This window comes from Lonchura striata, chromosome 5, assembly GCF_050655825.1.
Source record: "Lonchura striata isolate lonStrDom1 chromosome 5, ASM5065582v1, whole genome shotgun sequence".
In the NCBI taxonomy this organism is placed as follows: Eukaryota; Metazoa; Chordata; class Aves; order Passeriformes; family Estrildidae; genus Lonchura; species Lonchura striata.
Genome location: NC_140707.1, coordinates 30,883,853 through 30,901,775, shown reverse-complemented (window position 1 = coordinate 30,901,775; position 17,923 = coordinate 30,883,853). Strand labels below are relative to the sequence as shown.

Sequence of the window (17,923 nt, the reverse complement as noted above, 5' to 3'; positions counted from 1 at the left end):
ATCCCAGGGAGGCTCAGCCCCAGGCAGATGGGCCACTCAGTCCTGCAAATCACTCCTTTCATCAAGCGTTCTTGGAGGCATACTAATAAGAGTAAAAATAATTAGCTCAATTTTCTGGCTGAGGAAATAAAAGTTGCTAAGCCAGTGAAGTGACTTAGCCTGGTCTTCAACCTTGCAAGCCATCATCCTATTCATCAAACAAAAATATCCCTCTAAGCGGTTTTAATGAACTTCTCAAATTATTTGACAGGGCTGGAGAGAAAGGGATCAATCTGATCTACCTCTCCTTACCTCCCCCCTCCTAAGCTAATTCAATACCAAAAGGTGTCTTTTTTTTTTCCTGCTTAAACACCACAAAGGTAGTAACTTGATGTCCCATAAACAGTCCTGAGGTGATCTACTGGCTTCACATATCTGTAATTAAAATGGATAGACTTTAAATATTGAGCTTAAATTTGCTATCAAAGTGACATCAATAGAATAGGGAAAAACAGCCCTCTTGATACAAAGCTCACACTCTGGTATGCAATCATACAATCAACAATTTTACTTCCACAAAACACTGGCTACCCAAAACAAGATCTCACCTTCCTTATCTTCCTAGTACACACCCATCTACACAACAGAGACAAAAGCATCCCTGTTTTCCATCCCCATCTTTTGCATATTCCCTCTTCCAGTTTGACCCACATCATGCCTTTATTCACCACACATCTCAAACAGCTTCACAAACAGATCTAACTTGACTTTGATAACAGAACCATTTATAAAGAAATTCAGTGGTATCCACTCAGCTGTGCTCTGAGTTTCTGAGATAAACCTGAAACTCAAAGTGAAACTCTGCTTAGGAGTGAGACTAAATATACAAAGAGGGGAAAAAACCTTTGTGTATATCCCACCATGGTCTGAGAACCTTCTCTGTAGCTGAGAGACCCCTTGGAGTTTACAGCCAGTTCAAAGTAAGACTGCTACTTCACATCTATATACATGATAGTACAACTACTCATTTAAAAATGTAAGAAATCAATAATAACACAGAGCAAACCAGTTCAGTGTGAACTAAAGAGATCCTCTCATAGTAAAGAACACATAGAAAAATAAATATCTTCTTATATAGGAACAGCATCTAAGACAAAAAAGTTATTTTGTTTTCCACCATGGATGTTCTATGTTATTTCAAACAAAATTTTTAATTCCTAGAACTCACATCATTCAAAAAAATGGAGAAAATTTTTATCGCTATTGAAAGACATTATATGGTTGCAAAACACTCTGATGTGCCTGGGTGAGAATAAGAGAAGAGCTCATTATAATCCCTTACCTGACCAGAATGATGGTAGAGACAAATTTAAATTAGATGCACTAACAGATTATTTAATCTGGTTGAAATAAATTGTATCCCCCAATAAGCAATTACCATACCAAAACCCAGCTATAAAAGGTAAAAAGCAAAAATGTCACACAGGCTCAGAAAAATAAAACTGATGGAGTGGTTTGAGAATGAAAAAACACACTCACCTTTTTGGTACAATAAAAAACCAATCCAATAGAGAGGAGGAATAGATATGAAGGGGAGAAAATAAGATCTATCCCCATTTTCTGATTAACTGAAAGCTTTAGGATATTTTAGGCATTCCATAGAGTTGCATCCATAACAGGTGCAGCAACCATCCTTTCAAAATGGATCAGTGTGGTGGTATCGTAATCCATAGTACCAAACTTACCTGCATCTGTTTTTTGAGTTTCACCCACCAACACTTAGCAGATGTAAAATCACCACTGCTTTGTCTCCAATTCTACAGCAAGGCTTTACTCAAGCAGATAACACTGGAAAAACCACAGCTGATTTAATAGCAAAGCAGTACTCCAGGGATCTCAGGCCTCCAGGTCTGTAGCTCTTGTTGTTACCAGACCTATCAGTCTTAAATTCACTTGATTAGCAGTGATTTTCAAGAAATACAGCTAAATGGGAACACACATGAAAACAAAGAATATGAAATACACTGAGTTATTTCTGTCCACTGGCAGTATTCCTACATTCAACAGATGCCCTAATAAATGTACCCCTACCAGAGAAAAACAGCCCAAGAATGTATCACTTGAATGACACAAGTATGAGTAAGCTATCAAACTTTCTGTAGAAAAGGTCTTTGGACTGAGTTGACAAATATGTTTTCTTACCCAGAAAGTAACTTAGCATTGTTTTCCCTTCTGAATTTCACCCATGTGGGAAGTGATAACACCCACAAAGAACCGTCCCTTCAGCATGGGCTCTAAAAATATTTTCACAAATATCAGAGAAACTTTGACCATTTAGACCACTTGACCTTTTAGACAAATTCCTAAAGGAATTCACAAGAGAGGAACAGACAAGCCACAGTTTGCTTTCTTAAAGGTGGTCACACAAGGAGTTACAGTGAATGGCTCCTTATCCAAGTGGAGAGCAGTGGTCATTTCTGGGATAGGCACCATATAACATCTTTGTTAGTGACAAGGACAGTGGCACTGAGCACATCCCCAGCAAGTTCACTGATGACACCAAGTTGTGTGGTGCAATCAACACACTGGAGGGAAGGAATGCCATCCAGTGGGACCTAGACAGGTTTGAGGGCCTGAACATGAAGCTAACAAGGCAAAGTGCAGAGCTCTGCACTTGGGTCAAAGCAATCCCAGGTACAAATACAGGCTGGGCCAAGAATAGATTAAGAGCAGCCCTGAAGAGAAGGACTTGGGGGTGCTGGTGAACAGGCAGCTTGACAGGACCCAGCAATGTGCAGTTGCAGCCCAGAAAGACAACCATGTCCTGGGCTGCACCCAAAGCAGTGTGGCCAGCAGGTTAATGGGGCTGATTCTCCCCCTCCACTCTGTTCTCCTGAGACCCCACCTGGAGTGCTGCATCCAGCTCTGGAGCCCCCAGCACAATAAGGACATGGACCTGTTGGAAGGAGTCCAGAGGAGGGCCATGAAGATGATCAGAGGAGTGGAGGGAATACCAGGGTGGGAGAGTTGGGGGTGTTCTGCCTGGGGAAGAGACAGCTTCAGGGAGACCTAGAGCACTTTCCAGAACTTAAAGGGGGCCTTACAAGAGAGCTGGAGAGAAGCTGTGTTCAAGGGCATGCAGTGATAGGTGAAGAGGGAATGGCTTTAAAGAAAATAGGTTTAGATTAGACATTAGGAAGAAACTTTGTACTGTGAGGGTGATGAAACACTGAACAGGTTGCCTAGAGAAACTGGAATTGTTCAAGGCCAGGTTGCATAGTGCTCTGAGCAACCTGGTCTACTGGAAGGTGTCTTTGCCCATGCCTGAGGCTTGGAACTAGATGATCTTTAAGGTCCCTTCTTATCCAAAACATTCTATATTTCTATGATTGAATGCCAAGCAAAAGCATGGAGTGAGAGAAAAATGTCATTTCAGAAGCAAAAAGGTCATTATCAGTCTAAATGTAATGACGTGTTTAATTTTCTAGGAATGTTTATCAGACAGCATGCAAGATATACTTTATCAAAATCAAACAGTAAGTCAGCAACCAAAATTATTTAAGAACTATCTGTACTGCAATTAGAATGACAATCTATTGTTTTTTGTGCTTTCTTGCACTTCATTCTTATTCCTTTTTCTTTGATTTTTGTTTTCACATTCCTGTTGTTGTTATTAAAAATCTAAATATGCCCTACATTTTCAACCCTGGGGCTACAAAACATGGCAGTTAAGTAGCTGCTTATACATCACAGCCCATCCTCAGCCAGCTGTAGTGTAAATGGGGTTTTGCTAAAATCCTCAGTCCATCTTCTGAACTGCACTTAAACACAATTTGTGCAGTAAAAACAGGCTGTTATGCCCTACTGAATAGGCCCTGGAACCCAGCACATATTTAGTCAGTATATATTTATGCTTGAACTCACATCAGCAGAAACAATGAGTATAAAAGGCCAGACGTTATGGGCAAAAAAATCCACAAATACTACAGTTGCCTAAAAAAGTCACATGAAAACTGAACTCGCTGAATATGAGTTACAAAAAGGATAAAATTCTAGTACTTATCTGTGTGCTACTTTTAAATCCTTGCTGATACATGCTGATACATGCAAGTTCCTCCACACTTACCATAGGAATGAAAGATACATCAAAGAAAAAGTTAAATATCTCACCTATTCTGTCATTGGTTGCTGGAAATTTAAGGAATTGAAATTCTTCCAAAAGGGAGTAAGGACTCAGTAAACACTACCTGTGTTCCAGCTGAACTTTGAAAGCGAACGTTGAAAGTCTTATCAGAGTTTCAGGTGATATCAGACAACCCATAAACACACTGCATGAAATTATTACAAAGAGTTTTACCTTGAAGGCGGAAGACCAATGCAAAACTGTCACCTTAACTGTACTGTAAAACTGCCAAAAGGAGATATTACTATTAAGCTGGCATATCAAAAAAGACTCCCAAAAAGGGCCTGAGTGCACTTGGACTTCCCTGCCCACCCTTGTCACTGCCATCTGTGCAGAGCCCAGTGCAACATACCATATCTGACATGACAGCTACTTCAGCCAGAGATTTAGGACATCCCCCTCACAGACAACCAAGAATGAACCACCTCTGGAAAAGTTTCTTCCTAACATCATCATAATGCACATGTTTTTTGACCCAAGCCCAAGAACTTTGCTCCCTCAGATGTTGTATCTCAGCAAGAATGCCATTCTGAATGATAATGAATTGTGCACCAAGAGCATACCTCAGCCTAGATTACTGTGAAATTTGCATTTACTTAGGATTTGAAGTCCACTTTTTCTTGTGTTTTGAAACAAAAGAGAATAACCTTTTCATTTTTTGGTAGCACCCCTAAGTTCATGAATTTCTTCTATGTTACAGCTAAAAGAAAAATTGCATGCCTTCTGCAGGAATTTCTTAGCACTCTTCACTCTGTGTGACAGGTCAATCAATCACAATGGTCTCTCTTGGCTGTAAAAAGTACACATAGCTCTAATAGGAGAAGTTTAATCTAAGCAGCAAAAAAAGAATGCCAGTCTTTTACAATACAATTCTTCACTTACCTACACAGACAGGCCATTAAGTTTTGGGTTGCTACCACAGATCATGTTCTCAAATCTAACATCCTCGTCATGGCTGTAAAACAGCTGACATAATTTACTGCACAGATTTTCAACTATAGGTCATTTTTTGATGCCAAAATTTTTGCTAACGAAGTTCTTCACACAGGTAAGAGGAGAGGATTTTACTTGCAGCTAGGGGGCTTTCAGGAAAGTCAGTTCATTAGTAGACCACTCCTCTGATTTAGAGGAATACTGTCAGGGGCTACTGCACAGTTGGACTGTTTAAGAAAAAGAAATACGTAAATTATGTATCAGTTCCTGTGTTTTGTGCACGCTGCCTCACCATGAAATATGATCTATGGGTATATACATGAAATATGCACACACACACACACACACACAAAGAGCGCTATATGCAAGATGTAAACAGGTCTTGCACGCTGATCCAGGTACAGAGTTCTGCATAACCGAGGTCTTTCACACCACAAAATTGCAGCATTGCCTATAAATACGCTCAGCACTTGTTTTTGACAAATGAAGTATCCCTCTAGTCAAGACAGCTCACTTACATGAACAAATCATCATATGACTGGAAAAGGTGGAAAAAAAGAGCTGTGCTTTGGACCACTCTTTTCAGCATAGACAGCCAGGAGCTGCATTGACCGGGGAGACTGCTGGAATGACGTGTGGCTGTGGCTGATGTCCCACGGAGAAGACGGTGGCAGTGAATGTGTTTGGCAGTGGAAGGAAGTGGAAAGTCGATTATGCCCAGGAAATTGGAAAGCACTGTAAATATTCCTAGGACAGAGAGGTTCCGACTGCACGTCGGGGAAAGATGGGCGGCGACAGCATGGGAGAGGTACAAGGGAATAAAGAAAGGGATGGAGCTACGCTTCACTTTGTTAAACAGGTGGCCAACTACTCTTATGGCTTTTGTCTCCTCTACGTGCTAATTCAATTTATATAGAGAGAGACGGGAGAAGAATCTCTTTCCCTCCGCCCCGGTTTCAGAATTATTGCATCTCCTGGGGGGAAGGGTTAGACCGAGACATTTGGTTTGGAAATGACTCACTCGGCAGCGCTATGGAGCCGGAGGGTCTATTTTTAATATTTTTAAATGGAGAACTTACCCAGGTCTCACGCCCGCACTGCGCTCCAGAGGCACCGCGGAGCGCGGGGAGCCGGCCCGGCCCGCTCCCTTCCGCAGCCGCCCCCCGGTACAGATCACATCCCCTCGGCGCCGCCAGCGGCATCGCCGCCGGCCCGCCGTGCCGGCCCGGGCTGCCCGAGCCCCCGGCCGAGCGGGGCCGGCCGAGGTCGCGGCTCGCACTCACCCGGGCCGGCTGCGGGGCCGCGGGGCCGCGGGGCTGCCGCTCCGCGCCCGCCGCACGCACGCACGGACGGACGGACGGACGCGCTGCCTCCTCGCCGCGATCTGGCGAAATTTGCCACCCACCGGCCAGGATTTTACACTTCCTGGCGGCCGGCCAGCCCTTGCTGCTACAGCCTGCCCCGGGCTGGCTCCTCCCCGCCGAGACAAGAGCCGGCCGGGCCGGGCCGGGCCGGGCCGGGCGGAGCGGGGCCAGCCGCGCCTGCCTTCCCCGGCTCCCAGCCCGCTCCGCCTGCGGGTTCCCGTCCCGTCGGAGTCAGGAAGTTTAAATTCTTCTGACCTCAAGCGAAAGAAAAGGAATGGAAAGGATGGAGGAGCTCGGGAGGCCCCTGCCGGGGAAGGGCGGCCGGCCCGGGTCCCGCGGGGCGCTGCCGGCCCCGGGTCTCGCCGGCTCGGCCGGGAGATGCTGGACCTGCGGCGGCTTCTCGCTGGCGCGGCTCGGGGCGCACCCAGCCAGACAACGGGTCGTGCAGCACGGGGGAAGGGATGTGCCGTTTAAAGTTAGGGTTTATTTTATTTTGATCTCATGCTTCAAGGTTCCTCTGGCAGCTGCGCCGCCGTGCAGTTTGCTCTGTTCTGCTGTCACAGCCTACAGCAGGTATCAGACAGGAAACTGCTGAAAAAAACCACTTGTAATTCGGGGTCCTTAAAGAGATTAAAAGCCGCAATTAGTTCCAATCAGGGAGCAATCCCATGGAACATGTAAGTCAAATAGTTACCTTTTGGAGAGCTACTCATTAATTGAAAATCCTTGAGACTTTAAGTGCTTAAAGGAGACAAACCAAATTGGTAAAATAGTATGATTTTTTCGAACTGTTGAAGAGCCTTTTGTGAATTATGCACAATACTGGTGAACCTTGGTAACCTGACGCACTCCTTGTTAAGAGAATTCAAATTGTAACTTTACAGCTGTCTCAGAATGAAAAAAGCTAATGCTACTCTGAAACCAGTATGTAAACCCATTAGCTAATGCTGGGATCTTTAACGCTTTTAAGTTGTGTCGATATCTATAGTAAGCTTAGGTAAGAACAGCTGCCATATGTGTTTGTAGGAGATGTATTCTCATGTCTCTTTTTTTCTATCTCCAGATGTTTAAAACAAAGACTCACTGAGGTACTGTGAACCTTACCTGCTGTCCATTGCTTCTGCTAGTTCGGGTTTACTGTTATGAACACAAAATCTTACCTAGGGATTGCAGACAAGACTTTACTGCAAGCTGTATGGACACATGCAAAAACATATTTCCCGTCCCAGACTCATGTGTCACATGATGAGAGTTGATACCTACCCAGAATATAAAATCAGTTAATCTACTAATAATTAAAAGTGCATATTGCTATTCATTCTGCACCTGTTTTTCAAGTCAACAGTTACTTATTTTTCAGGGACAGCATTGCTGAAGTGGAGTTTGAGTGGTGATCCCAATCTGTGACTCAAGGCATAGCTGGGAAGTGACCATCACTGCAAATAGATTGGCTGCAAAGCAAGGATGTGACTTCCTGTACTTTGAACTGTTCTCCATGGGCCAGCAAAAATCCTAAGGAATTCTCAGGTGAAGAGTCTGGTGGTCTGACATATTTGTTCAGGTGGCATGCTCCATTTAAGAGAAATTCCCAGGTTTTCTAAAAAAACCAAAACACCATCCCACAAGCTGGCAACTTTCCCCAAAATTTAACTCATATATTTATGAATCAAAATTTGACAAGAGATTTCAGGTGTGGGACAAATTCCTGCATAAGGTTTTTGAAGGAAAAGGTGGTTGTCATACCCATGTGGTTCTAGCTTCAGGACTACCACTGAGAGACATCACTGCCACAGTACAGACTTACTGTGACCATCCTGATGTCACAGGGGCTGGGCTGGACTTCCACTTGTGGGAGAAGAGGAAGGAAAGAGCTGAAAAGACCCCTGCCACCACACCAGAAGGAAAGGGGAGGTCCTCTTTAATTTCCTCATTAGGAAGAAGTGAGGATTCTGTGGAAAGAAAATAGTTTTTGTCTCTGAGGGTGAGGGCCTCCAGTTGTGTTATGCAGGGCCATAGGCACTGGGAAGACTTTAATATATGGCAAGGGCAGACAAGAAAGACAACTAGAAATATTAGCCCAGCAGAAACAGATAAAAGACTTAGGTGGGATTCATTTTACTTAACTTTAGCTATCCGAGTCCATGAAAAACACACCAAGCTTTCAAAGTTAGATAAGGTAAATCCTGCCCTACAGCTTGTCCAAGTGGAATAAGGCAGCAGTGAAAGGGATCTGAAAAGACTTGTGTTCAGTTTGACAGATGAGAAAAAAATACCTTGAATTGCTGCTTTTCCCCTTTTAGCTGTGGTTTGAGCAAGAAGAGAACATGGTTTTCAAAGAAAACTCTTTGCCTTACATAGACAAGTGATGATTCTCAGGTGTTTGTTCTCTGCCCCAAAAACAATGTGTGGTGCAGATGCATTCCTGTTGCTTTCTGTGAGAGGAACGGGCTCTTCTATGGCCTTGTCCTACAGCATGTCTCAGAGAACTGAATAGGAGGCAAACTGACAACATCAACAATGTTGTCAGAGACATTTCTACTATGAACAGCCATGTAGAATATAGCTACAGCCTTAATTTTGTTTTTGCCATTCTGCCTTAATACCACACATCCTCTCTGTAGCACGCTCTATAGCGAGACTGAGCGCACACACGCCCTGCTCACACACAGCCTGCTGCTCAATAAGAGCCTAACCACAAGAGTTGTGACTAACAGATGTGACCTTTTATTAGTTTGCTTCTAATGCACTTGATGATGGGATGAACCCACAATGCATCGCCTTCGCTTTGGCTGTGTGATCCAACAGGTCTTCAGCATCATGTGCTTCCCAGAAACGAGTCCTGGGAAAAGACCCACGGTGTAGTCTGTGAGGAGGGCAGTGAGGACAGTCATCATTTCTGAAGAGCATTACCAGTTCTGGCACTAATTTCAAATAGCTGAAGGTTGCAGCTAAAACAGGCTAAGAAGTCACCAACCTACATTTTATTCTTACCCTATCCACAAGCATCTCTTGCCCTTTCCATCTGCAAGGATAGCAAGTATTTACTGCATCTGTCCAATGTGTGGTGGGAAGGAGGGGCCAGCAAAAAAACCCAAAAAACTTAAACTAAAGTAGATGATTTTGGCAACAAAGGATTAGGCAATAGCTACATTGGAAGATGCCTTGCAGATTGTAGCAAGGAGTATGGGGCAGATAAATGGGAAGAAGCTGGGAGCAGCAACCTCCTATCACATCTCAGACAGGGAGGACACATCTGGTAATCCTCAGTGACACTGGAAATTATTTAACAAAGCAATTCATCCTTTTGGGAGTATAGTGAGAAAATTTCATATATCAGCAATGCCATGAATCTTAAACAACTCTTTTAAAGATAATAAAAAAATTATTTTTTCTTTAGTTGCAGTTAAGTGTTCATTTTTATTATTTCAAGCTTGGGGATGGAAGGAGAAGGGAAGGAAACACCTCTAAACTGTTGGGGTTGAGGGTACACTATTCTATTAATTTTACAAGTCAAAGCTCTGGTACAAATTATATCCAGGAAACAAAATATAGTTTCACAGGGAAACATACAGCTATACTACTACATCTGTCAAAAAATATTTCAAGTCACAGATATTCATTGAGAAGACGAAGGCTCAGAAGCTGTAGTGCTGAGAGAGTCCTAAAATAGTAGGAGACCCAGACAGTAAATTAGATAGGCCCATAATTTGAGATGATGGGAGGGAAAAAAAAACAGAAACAAGAAAACAATGGGATAGTAGAGTTCATAAACAGAAACTGTAACAAAAGCCTCTCTTGCTGGTAGTGTAGTGGAAACTCTTCGGAATACTGCATTCAGTCCTTACTATCTTCTCATCAAAAACACATCAGTAAACATAAATTAATTATTTTTTGAAAAGCAGAAGTGATGAGGTTTGATTTAGAGACCCTGTCATGTGAATTGAAATAACTAAATACAGCTGTGCATGGTGTGTAGGACACAACGTTACAAAAAAATAAATGCAGTTGTGGGAGAACAACTATTTTGGTTAACAGAAGTGAAAGCATTTTTATCGTGAGGAGGGAAAAACTAGGATGAAACAAGGCAAAAAGATTAGGATGAGTACTGTCACAATGGCATGGCTGTAAGATCCACTGCCTGGTGGAGCAGTTGCTGTGGAAGACTTCTTGTGGTATTTTAAATAAGCACCCCACAGTGTTTATCCCTTGGCCTACCAAACACAGTGGGCTAGTTGATCTTTTACAGAGGAATTTTCCATCTTTAATTTCTGTGTTTCTAAAGCTTCCTCCTCTGTAGAGCACTGTTTGTCACGCCAGTGGCAAACCTCGACGAGAAGACAAACAAAATAACCCACGGGCAGAGATCTAAATGGAGAAAATAACTGAAGTATGTTTGTGTTTGATGCTTTACAGTCACACCCCAAATCAGAGCCAGGCAAAGGCAGTAGCAACCAGTATTCCTTCCACTAACCCCTGCTAGAAACCATAATATAAATTTCCAAAGGTCAAGCATAACACACTGTTCTTTCCATCCTCCTGCTTTAAGTCTTCCCATCCTACTCCTGACTTCATTTGTCTCTCCAGCATCTCCATCTGTTCCATCTCCCTTTTGCCTTTCATCTCTGATGTCAATTTACTAATTGAATCTTTAAATTCATTACTTGGAATCTTACACATCCACCTAAACCCCCTCCAACGTGGTTTCTATGCCTCCTGCATCAGAGGAGTTTTCTAACTACCATGACTCAGTTAATCCTCAGAGCAGTTTGCATCTTTGACATGTCAGCAATCTTTGAAACACATGGCAGTACTTTTGTCTTTCATTTTCCATCTTACTGTTTCCTTTTCCTCTTTAATTGCTTCATTAGTGTATCATCCTTTGGCTTCCTCAGGGGGGGCTTTTTTTCTTTTGGTCACTTCTATTTTTCATCTTGACTTCAGGTAATTTCACACACAGAGACCAATTAAATTACCGGTGCATGGTTACCTTTTCTGCTTCAGTCCCTTCTCTTCCTTTTTGAGCTTACTATACTAACTATAAATACACACACACACATTTATTTGGGCATTGTTTTTAAGTCAGACTATTCTTTCTCTAGGTTCTCATTTTCAGGCAATGTCTAAATTTTCCAGATATTTTCTAGGTGTCTTCTTTCAAATAATGTCCTTTCTTACCTACAGAGCAATATATCCCACCCTGACCTTAGTCACTTCATACCAAGATTACGGTGATATCTTTTCCTCCATCTTTCAAAAATATAATCACTCATATTTCCAAAGAATAGTGCTACAAATATCATTGCACTCAGCTCTCACATTGAAAACAATACCTTTTACTTTCTTCCCTCTCCTGGCCTGTCTTTCTCTACTTGTCACCGCAGTTCCTCTCCTGTCTTCATGTTACTGCAGTTTCTTATATCTTAGTTGCACCAAAGTCCGCTGTGATTGCCACTGAAAAAAGCAATCTCACACTGGCTTTGGCTGTTAGCTCTGGCCAGCCCTGCCCCTCCCTTGTGCCATCAATATCTCAGTGACTGCACAGCAAATTGGACCAGGAAGATGAGCTGGGTTACAAAGATGAGACGGCTTCACTGCTCGCAGGGAGCTTGATCTGACTTTGTGCTGTTGGATCCAGTGTTGTGTCAGTCCCACCATGATACCAGCCTAAGAATCCAGGAGAACCTCACTGTGCTCTCTCAGTGTAAGGACAGGCCTGGAAGTAGAGTTGCAAGCTTTTCTGCCATGTATGCTGCCTTGCTGTGAGCCAACTTCATGGCCATTTATGTTCTGTAGGCTGTGCCAGTGAAGATCTCACCACAGGGGGTAATTTGGGTAATTCTGGCAGGCTGGCCAATGGCTCAGTTAGCAGCTGCAGAGAGGTCTGGTATTTCATATATCAGCTGTCTGCTGGCACCAGCTTTGGGTCATATTGTCTTTGAAAGCCAGCATCGTTGTTAAGGTGAAAAGAGTGAACACTGGTGAATGAATACCAAAGCACACTGTTCTAATTACAGGAGGTTTCTAAGGTGTCTTCCTTTACTCATTCTTGACTTGAGTGATTCATCTCTTGGTTTTCAGTCTGTCTTTTTTTCACTATCTACACCTCATTTGCAGACCATGCTATGCTCTGCAGGACAGAAGCACTCCAAAACAGTGAAAGTCACTACTGGGGGTAGATTTCTCTTAGTGAGAAAAAAACAGGCTTTCCTCCTTAAAACTCCTAAATGCATTTGGAACTGTCACTTTGATGTAGCTCTCAGAGCCAGCTGAAAACCAATCTGTGTGCAAAGCAGAAGGACATGTTCACCTCCTGAGCTGACTGGCACAAGAATCAGTTTAGTCAAGGGCCATGAGGAAATCATGTGCTGTACCAAAAGGCAGAGCAGCTCTGCCTATATTTATATTCAGAGAGAATGTGGGAGAAACTTGAAGCCTCAGCCATTCCACAGTTGGTGGGATGAGGGCAGATATGCCTTTTCCTCTAGGAGAAAGATTCTTACTTGTTGTTTTGTGGCTTATGTTGTTGATTTGGCACAGCTTCTGACATTTCTTCACCTCCCTGAGGTGACCCTGCCTTCCTTGATAAATGGAGGAATGATAGAATGCAGCCAGGTGCCACAGACAGAAAGTACATATTTACACCTTGGTGCTTACTTACTCATCTGCTCTTGACTTCCACTGTAATTGCCAGGTCATCTTTGCCAGACGTAGCAGTGCTGAGCACACTGGAAGATGCCTTTACTGGCTAAAGGATATTATTTTGTCTGCCCAGGAATGAGGCTGTGCTGTGGGGAAGGTGGCTGGAGGCTGTGTGGGGGAAGAAGAAAACCCTTGGCCATTCTGAGTTTGTCTGCACAGAGAAAGGGCCTGGCAGAATGAGTGAGTCACAACTCAGTAACTCCATGCCTCTTTCTTGACTAACCCTTGTCTCACAGAGAAATGTCAGTGACCTCTGGCATAGAAGTGATGGGTACAGTGAGGCTGGAGTGTAGGATTAAACTAGGGAGGATGAGAAGGCTTGGAGAACAAGTATACGCATTTGAAATGCGAACTGCAATACACAGAGTAAGATGCAAACACCTATAATATGCACAGCTTGTGGGAGGTATGAGGATGGTAAAATGAAGGACAGCTTCATAGAATTCCACCACGTGATCAGATGCCCCTGATCCCAAATTATCTATTTTTATCACATAAAGCCTTTATCCCAGAACACACCATAAAGCAGGAGAAAGGATACAAGATGCTAAAAGCACTGTATAAAGGAAGATGCAGATTGTATATCAACCTTCTGCATAGTCTTTGCAAACCAGAAGGTTTGTGCACCTGTGAAATTCAGCTTGTTATTGCCAGAATAAATGTAATTAACTCAAGAATCCCATATGCACATGTTCATATGGCTTATGAGTGACACTTTATGGTGGCCACATGGCTGTGTGTACAGACACACTTCTCCAGTGAGCTAACACAGGTTTTTGAACACCAGGTGTGGAATCTGTGTCTAGAGCTCTGCATTTTTGTGAGGGACAGTCATAACCCAACTGTGCCAATATGAAGCTGGGTAAATCAGTTTGACACATCATCAGTTTTAAGAATTCTTCTCAGTCTCTCGGATTTTTGATTTATTTTCAAAAATTCTCTATGGATATTGCTCCTTACGTGGAATTTACCCTTCTGCCAGGTCAGACTGGAATTTCAGCCATTTAAAGGAAATACGAGATTTTGTGTGTGTGTGTGTGTATGTGATGCCAACTCACTAGAACAGACACAGGGACAACACCTGGGCTTTGCAACCAAAAAAATTCAGCAAATAAAGCATTTTGCCTCTTCACTTCCTCTCTCCCTCCCCCCTTGCTTTCCTTTCCCACTATTTTCACACCTTCACATATGTTGAAATATATGAAATCAAAATGGTAAAAACATTCCAAGGAAACAGTAATTTACCCTGGATCATTATGCACTGGATTTACACACACCATGCCCTGAGCAGGCACTCTCTCCCATCCTTCCCTTGCAACACTGAATCTGCTAGGCCATGGCTAAGGACAGGCACAGTCCTGACCTGTGGACAAGCAGCTCTGGTGACAGCTCAGTGAAGCAATGCCTGGCTGGCACTGTGTCACCTCCCGGGCCAGGAGGTCTGCCCAGCCAGGTACAAATGCAGAGTGACAGTGACAGCCTGTGGTGTTCTGCAGCTGGGGCATGTGCTTCATTAAAGGACTTTGCATTAGGCTACACCCAGCACACAGGGCTGCTAAGGAGGGAGAGGTGATATTGAGGACTAGGCAGGGGAATTTGGAAGTGAGCTGCAAAAGCAAGGGCACCTACATGATATCTGACAGATCCATTATCACCATGAATTATCAGCCTGTTTAAAAATTAGTTGTTCTACCACTAAGAGAGGCTTGCTTATCCAATTATACAATGGTTACAAGCAACTGGAAATAGGAAACGTGCCTGATTGCATAGATCTGGCTCAGGTAGGCTAGCAGGGATCCCTGCCAGCTTGCATTTGGTTATTAGGCAATGTAACATATTGAGGGCCAGAATGGGTCCCTTTAGCTCAGTTTTCTGTCTCTGACAGTAGCCAAACACAGATGTCTTAGGTGGACCATAGGAACAGGAAAAGCATATGGAAAGATGACTTCTCTCAGTCATTTTCACCACTATTTTAAAGTGTATTAGCTAAGTTGAAGCTAGCATGAAGTGCTCCCTGCAGTTCAATCACTTTTCTTTTACAGGTAGCTTTGAAATTATTTTCACGTCTGTGTTTCCCAAAGTCTGTGAAGGACAGGTGTCTTGCTGGAGAAAACTCCATGGCATATGTTGCATAGGAGGCAAAGAGAAAAAACAGTACTAATAGGAGTTGCTGCCAAATACACAGCCACAGCCTGAGCTGCAAAGTCAATGAAGCCAATTTGAACCAGTCTTAATGTGATTCCATATCCCCTTCTCAACATACAGTGGTCACAAAATTAACCAAATAAAAGTTTTCCTCTCTTATAAATACAGGAGTTTAAGCAAAAAAATTTCTTTCACCTCCATAAGCCTTGAAAAAGGCATTTTGCTGACATACAGATATTTTTCTCATCTGATGAAAGTTGTGGTATGCAGCAGTGCTCAGGATATGCACAGGATACACACTGCCTGCACCTACCTTCTTGCACGAGCCTGCCAGCAGGGACAAGAGGGCAGAAAGATCCAAGGTCAGCAGCTGACCCAGGAAGATTTGGATTCTTGTAGTTGCAATGCCTTATTACCACTACAATGAGCTTCCAGTGTTTACTGTACACACACAGATTGGTATGCGGGGAGATGGGCTGTCCCAGCAAATAAACAGAAAAGACCAGGGTCCAAGTCAGACTGAACAATAGACTGAGGAGAATGCAAGACTCCTCTTTAGCTGGACTTCCCTCCAGGAAACCCAACTCATACTAAAATCCTGCTGTATCCTGTGCCCCAGTCTGGGGGAGTTGACTCGGTTCCAGCTAATCATGTAAATCGTATTTGCAGAAGGAGGTGAGTGCAGGCTTCTGGGTGCTCCCAAGAAAGTGGAAGAAACCTCCCTGCTCTAAGATGGGTGGAGAGTTGGCCTCAGCATTTTGAGAGTTTTGTCTGTTCAAGTACCCCCAAACACGGCTGCCTCTTTAATGAAGTAGCTGCCCATGCAGCAGACCTCAGAAACATTAAAGCTCCTCTCCTGCCTCCTTATCTTGAGAAATAGGAATGGTTGTTCAAACACAGTGATTCTCATGACTCCAGCAGAAGGAGATTTTTAGACTCTGAGGCTCCCATTTCAAGATGACTGGGGTTGGAACTGTGTAGTATTTGGGGCTTACTGTGGGTTTAAGCTGAGACAAAGAGAGAATTGGGACAGGAAGTTTCCAGCTGAGATTTAATATCTCAAATAAACAAGTTTATCTCAGATAAACAAGATAAACCTGACTTGTAAGAAAACTGTTTCTCAACATTTTGTAATTAACAAGCCAAATAGTGTTTGAGGGAAAAAAAAAAAAAAAAGGAAAATAAAAGTGGGAGTCTCTGGAGCATTCTACATATTAGTGTTTGCCAATTTGCTCAATAAATAAAGCACCTAACAATTAATAAAATGTTGTAATTTTACAAAAATTAAATTACATGTTATAATCAGAGCCATTTTAACTGGGATTTTGAGTGGAATACTGATATTGCTCTCTTCCAACAGTCAGAAATCAGCAAGTATTCCATTGTCTGGACTCTTACATTTTATGGATCAATAATGGTTCATAGTTCACAGAGATTAAATTGATTGACACTGGTTTGGAGCTTGTAATAGTGATGTTGAAAACCAAGGTAGCTAAGGTTTCTATGTACTTTTGTGTTTTCTGTCAGTTCTTTTAATATGTTATATATTCATATATGAAGCTGGTCAGGTCACTGTACTTGCTTTTCAAAATCACTGTAAAGTGCTTTTTTTATGGAAATGAGTGAGACATTTTCACCTCTTTTAGCAGTATTTGGAAGTGGACTATTCCTATTTTTACATTTCCTGTTCCAGGAAGGAAATAGAGTTTTAAATTTTTGTTACTATAGACTTCTCTTTCCTAGTTCAATCAAATTTGAATCAGTCATGATACTGAAAGAGTTATGCTTCCTGTTTGCTTCTGCTTAAGAAAAAGTCCCAGTACGAACTGTTGAAAATGCAGCTGTAACTAATTATCATCCAACTTTCTCCAAACACTGTCTAACATTTACTTATCAATTTAAGTCCTTACATTAAACAGTATCTCAAATGCCTTTCCTTTAAGAAACACTCAGGAAAATTCTCAAGGGTGCTGTGAATACTCTTTATGTTCTACCGTAGAAAACATGTTTTCTCTAGGACTTCTGCCTCAGTTTATGGAATTAGAGCATTTCCAGACTGTTTCCCAATAAAATGTTGCTGATAGGATCCTGACTACTTAAAAATCACATTGATTCTTACAATAAAAGCAGAGGCAAATGCTAGTCCAAAACCAATTTAGGTTGCAATATGCTGATTTTTACCTAGGACATGGGATTCTTATTGCAATTTCCCTTTTTACCCCCCAACTTCCTATAGTTACATTGTAATTTTGTGTGCTGATTCAGCTGGAACATTCCACTCTTGAAGGGAGTCTATTTTCCTCAACAACTGAAATATTTACCATTTGTATAAGTTGTGAAATATTAGAGAATATTATAGAATAAACTAGCGATTTTCCTCACCATTACCAGCACATTTACAGAAATGACAAATCACTTTCAGTAATATTATGTAATTCACTAATGATTGTAGTCTACAGAGGAGTAAAATTTTTACATGGTCAATTTCATTTATGGGGAAAATTAAATTAAAAATTAGGAGCCAAATTTTCAGTAGGTTCTCTCAACTACTTTTAAAACTCAGATCAAGTCCCATCTGCCTGGTAAGGTCAAGCAGACCAAGAATATGTAAAATAGATGA

General features: G+C 42.4%; 1 protein-coding gene across 5 annotated transcripts in view; it reads right to left on the bottom strand.

Moving 5' to 3' along the window:
• Positions 1-17,923, bottom strand: part of PRR5L (proline rich 5 like) — a 61,098-nt gene that overhangs the window by 34,556 nt on the left and 8,619 nt on the right. For 2 of the 5 annotated variants that reach the window (XM_021555119.3, XM_085580201.1), the window contains exon 1: positions 6,175-6,332. The exons of 1 other annotated variant lie outside the window; for it this stretch is intronic. The gene's annotated coding sequence lies outside the window, so the exon portion shown is untranslated. Of the gene's footprint in view, positions 1-1,724; positions 6,334-6,378; positions 6,664-17,923 lie in introns of those variants that run through there. 2 more of the 5 variants (XM_021555121.3, XM_085580199.1) reach the window with 2 other exon arrangements.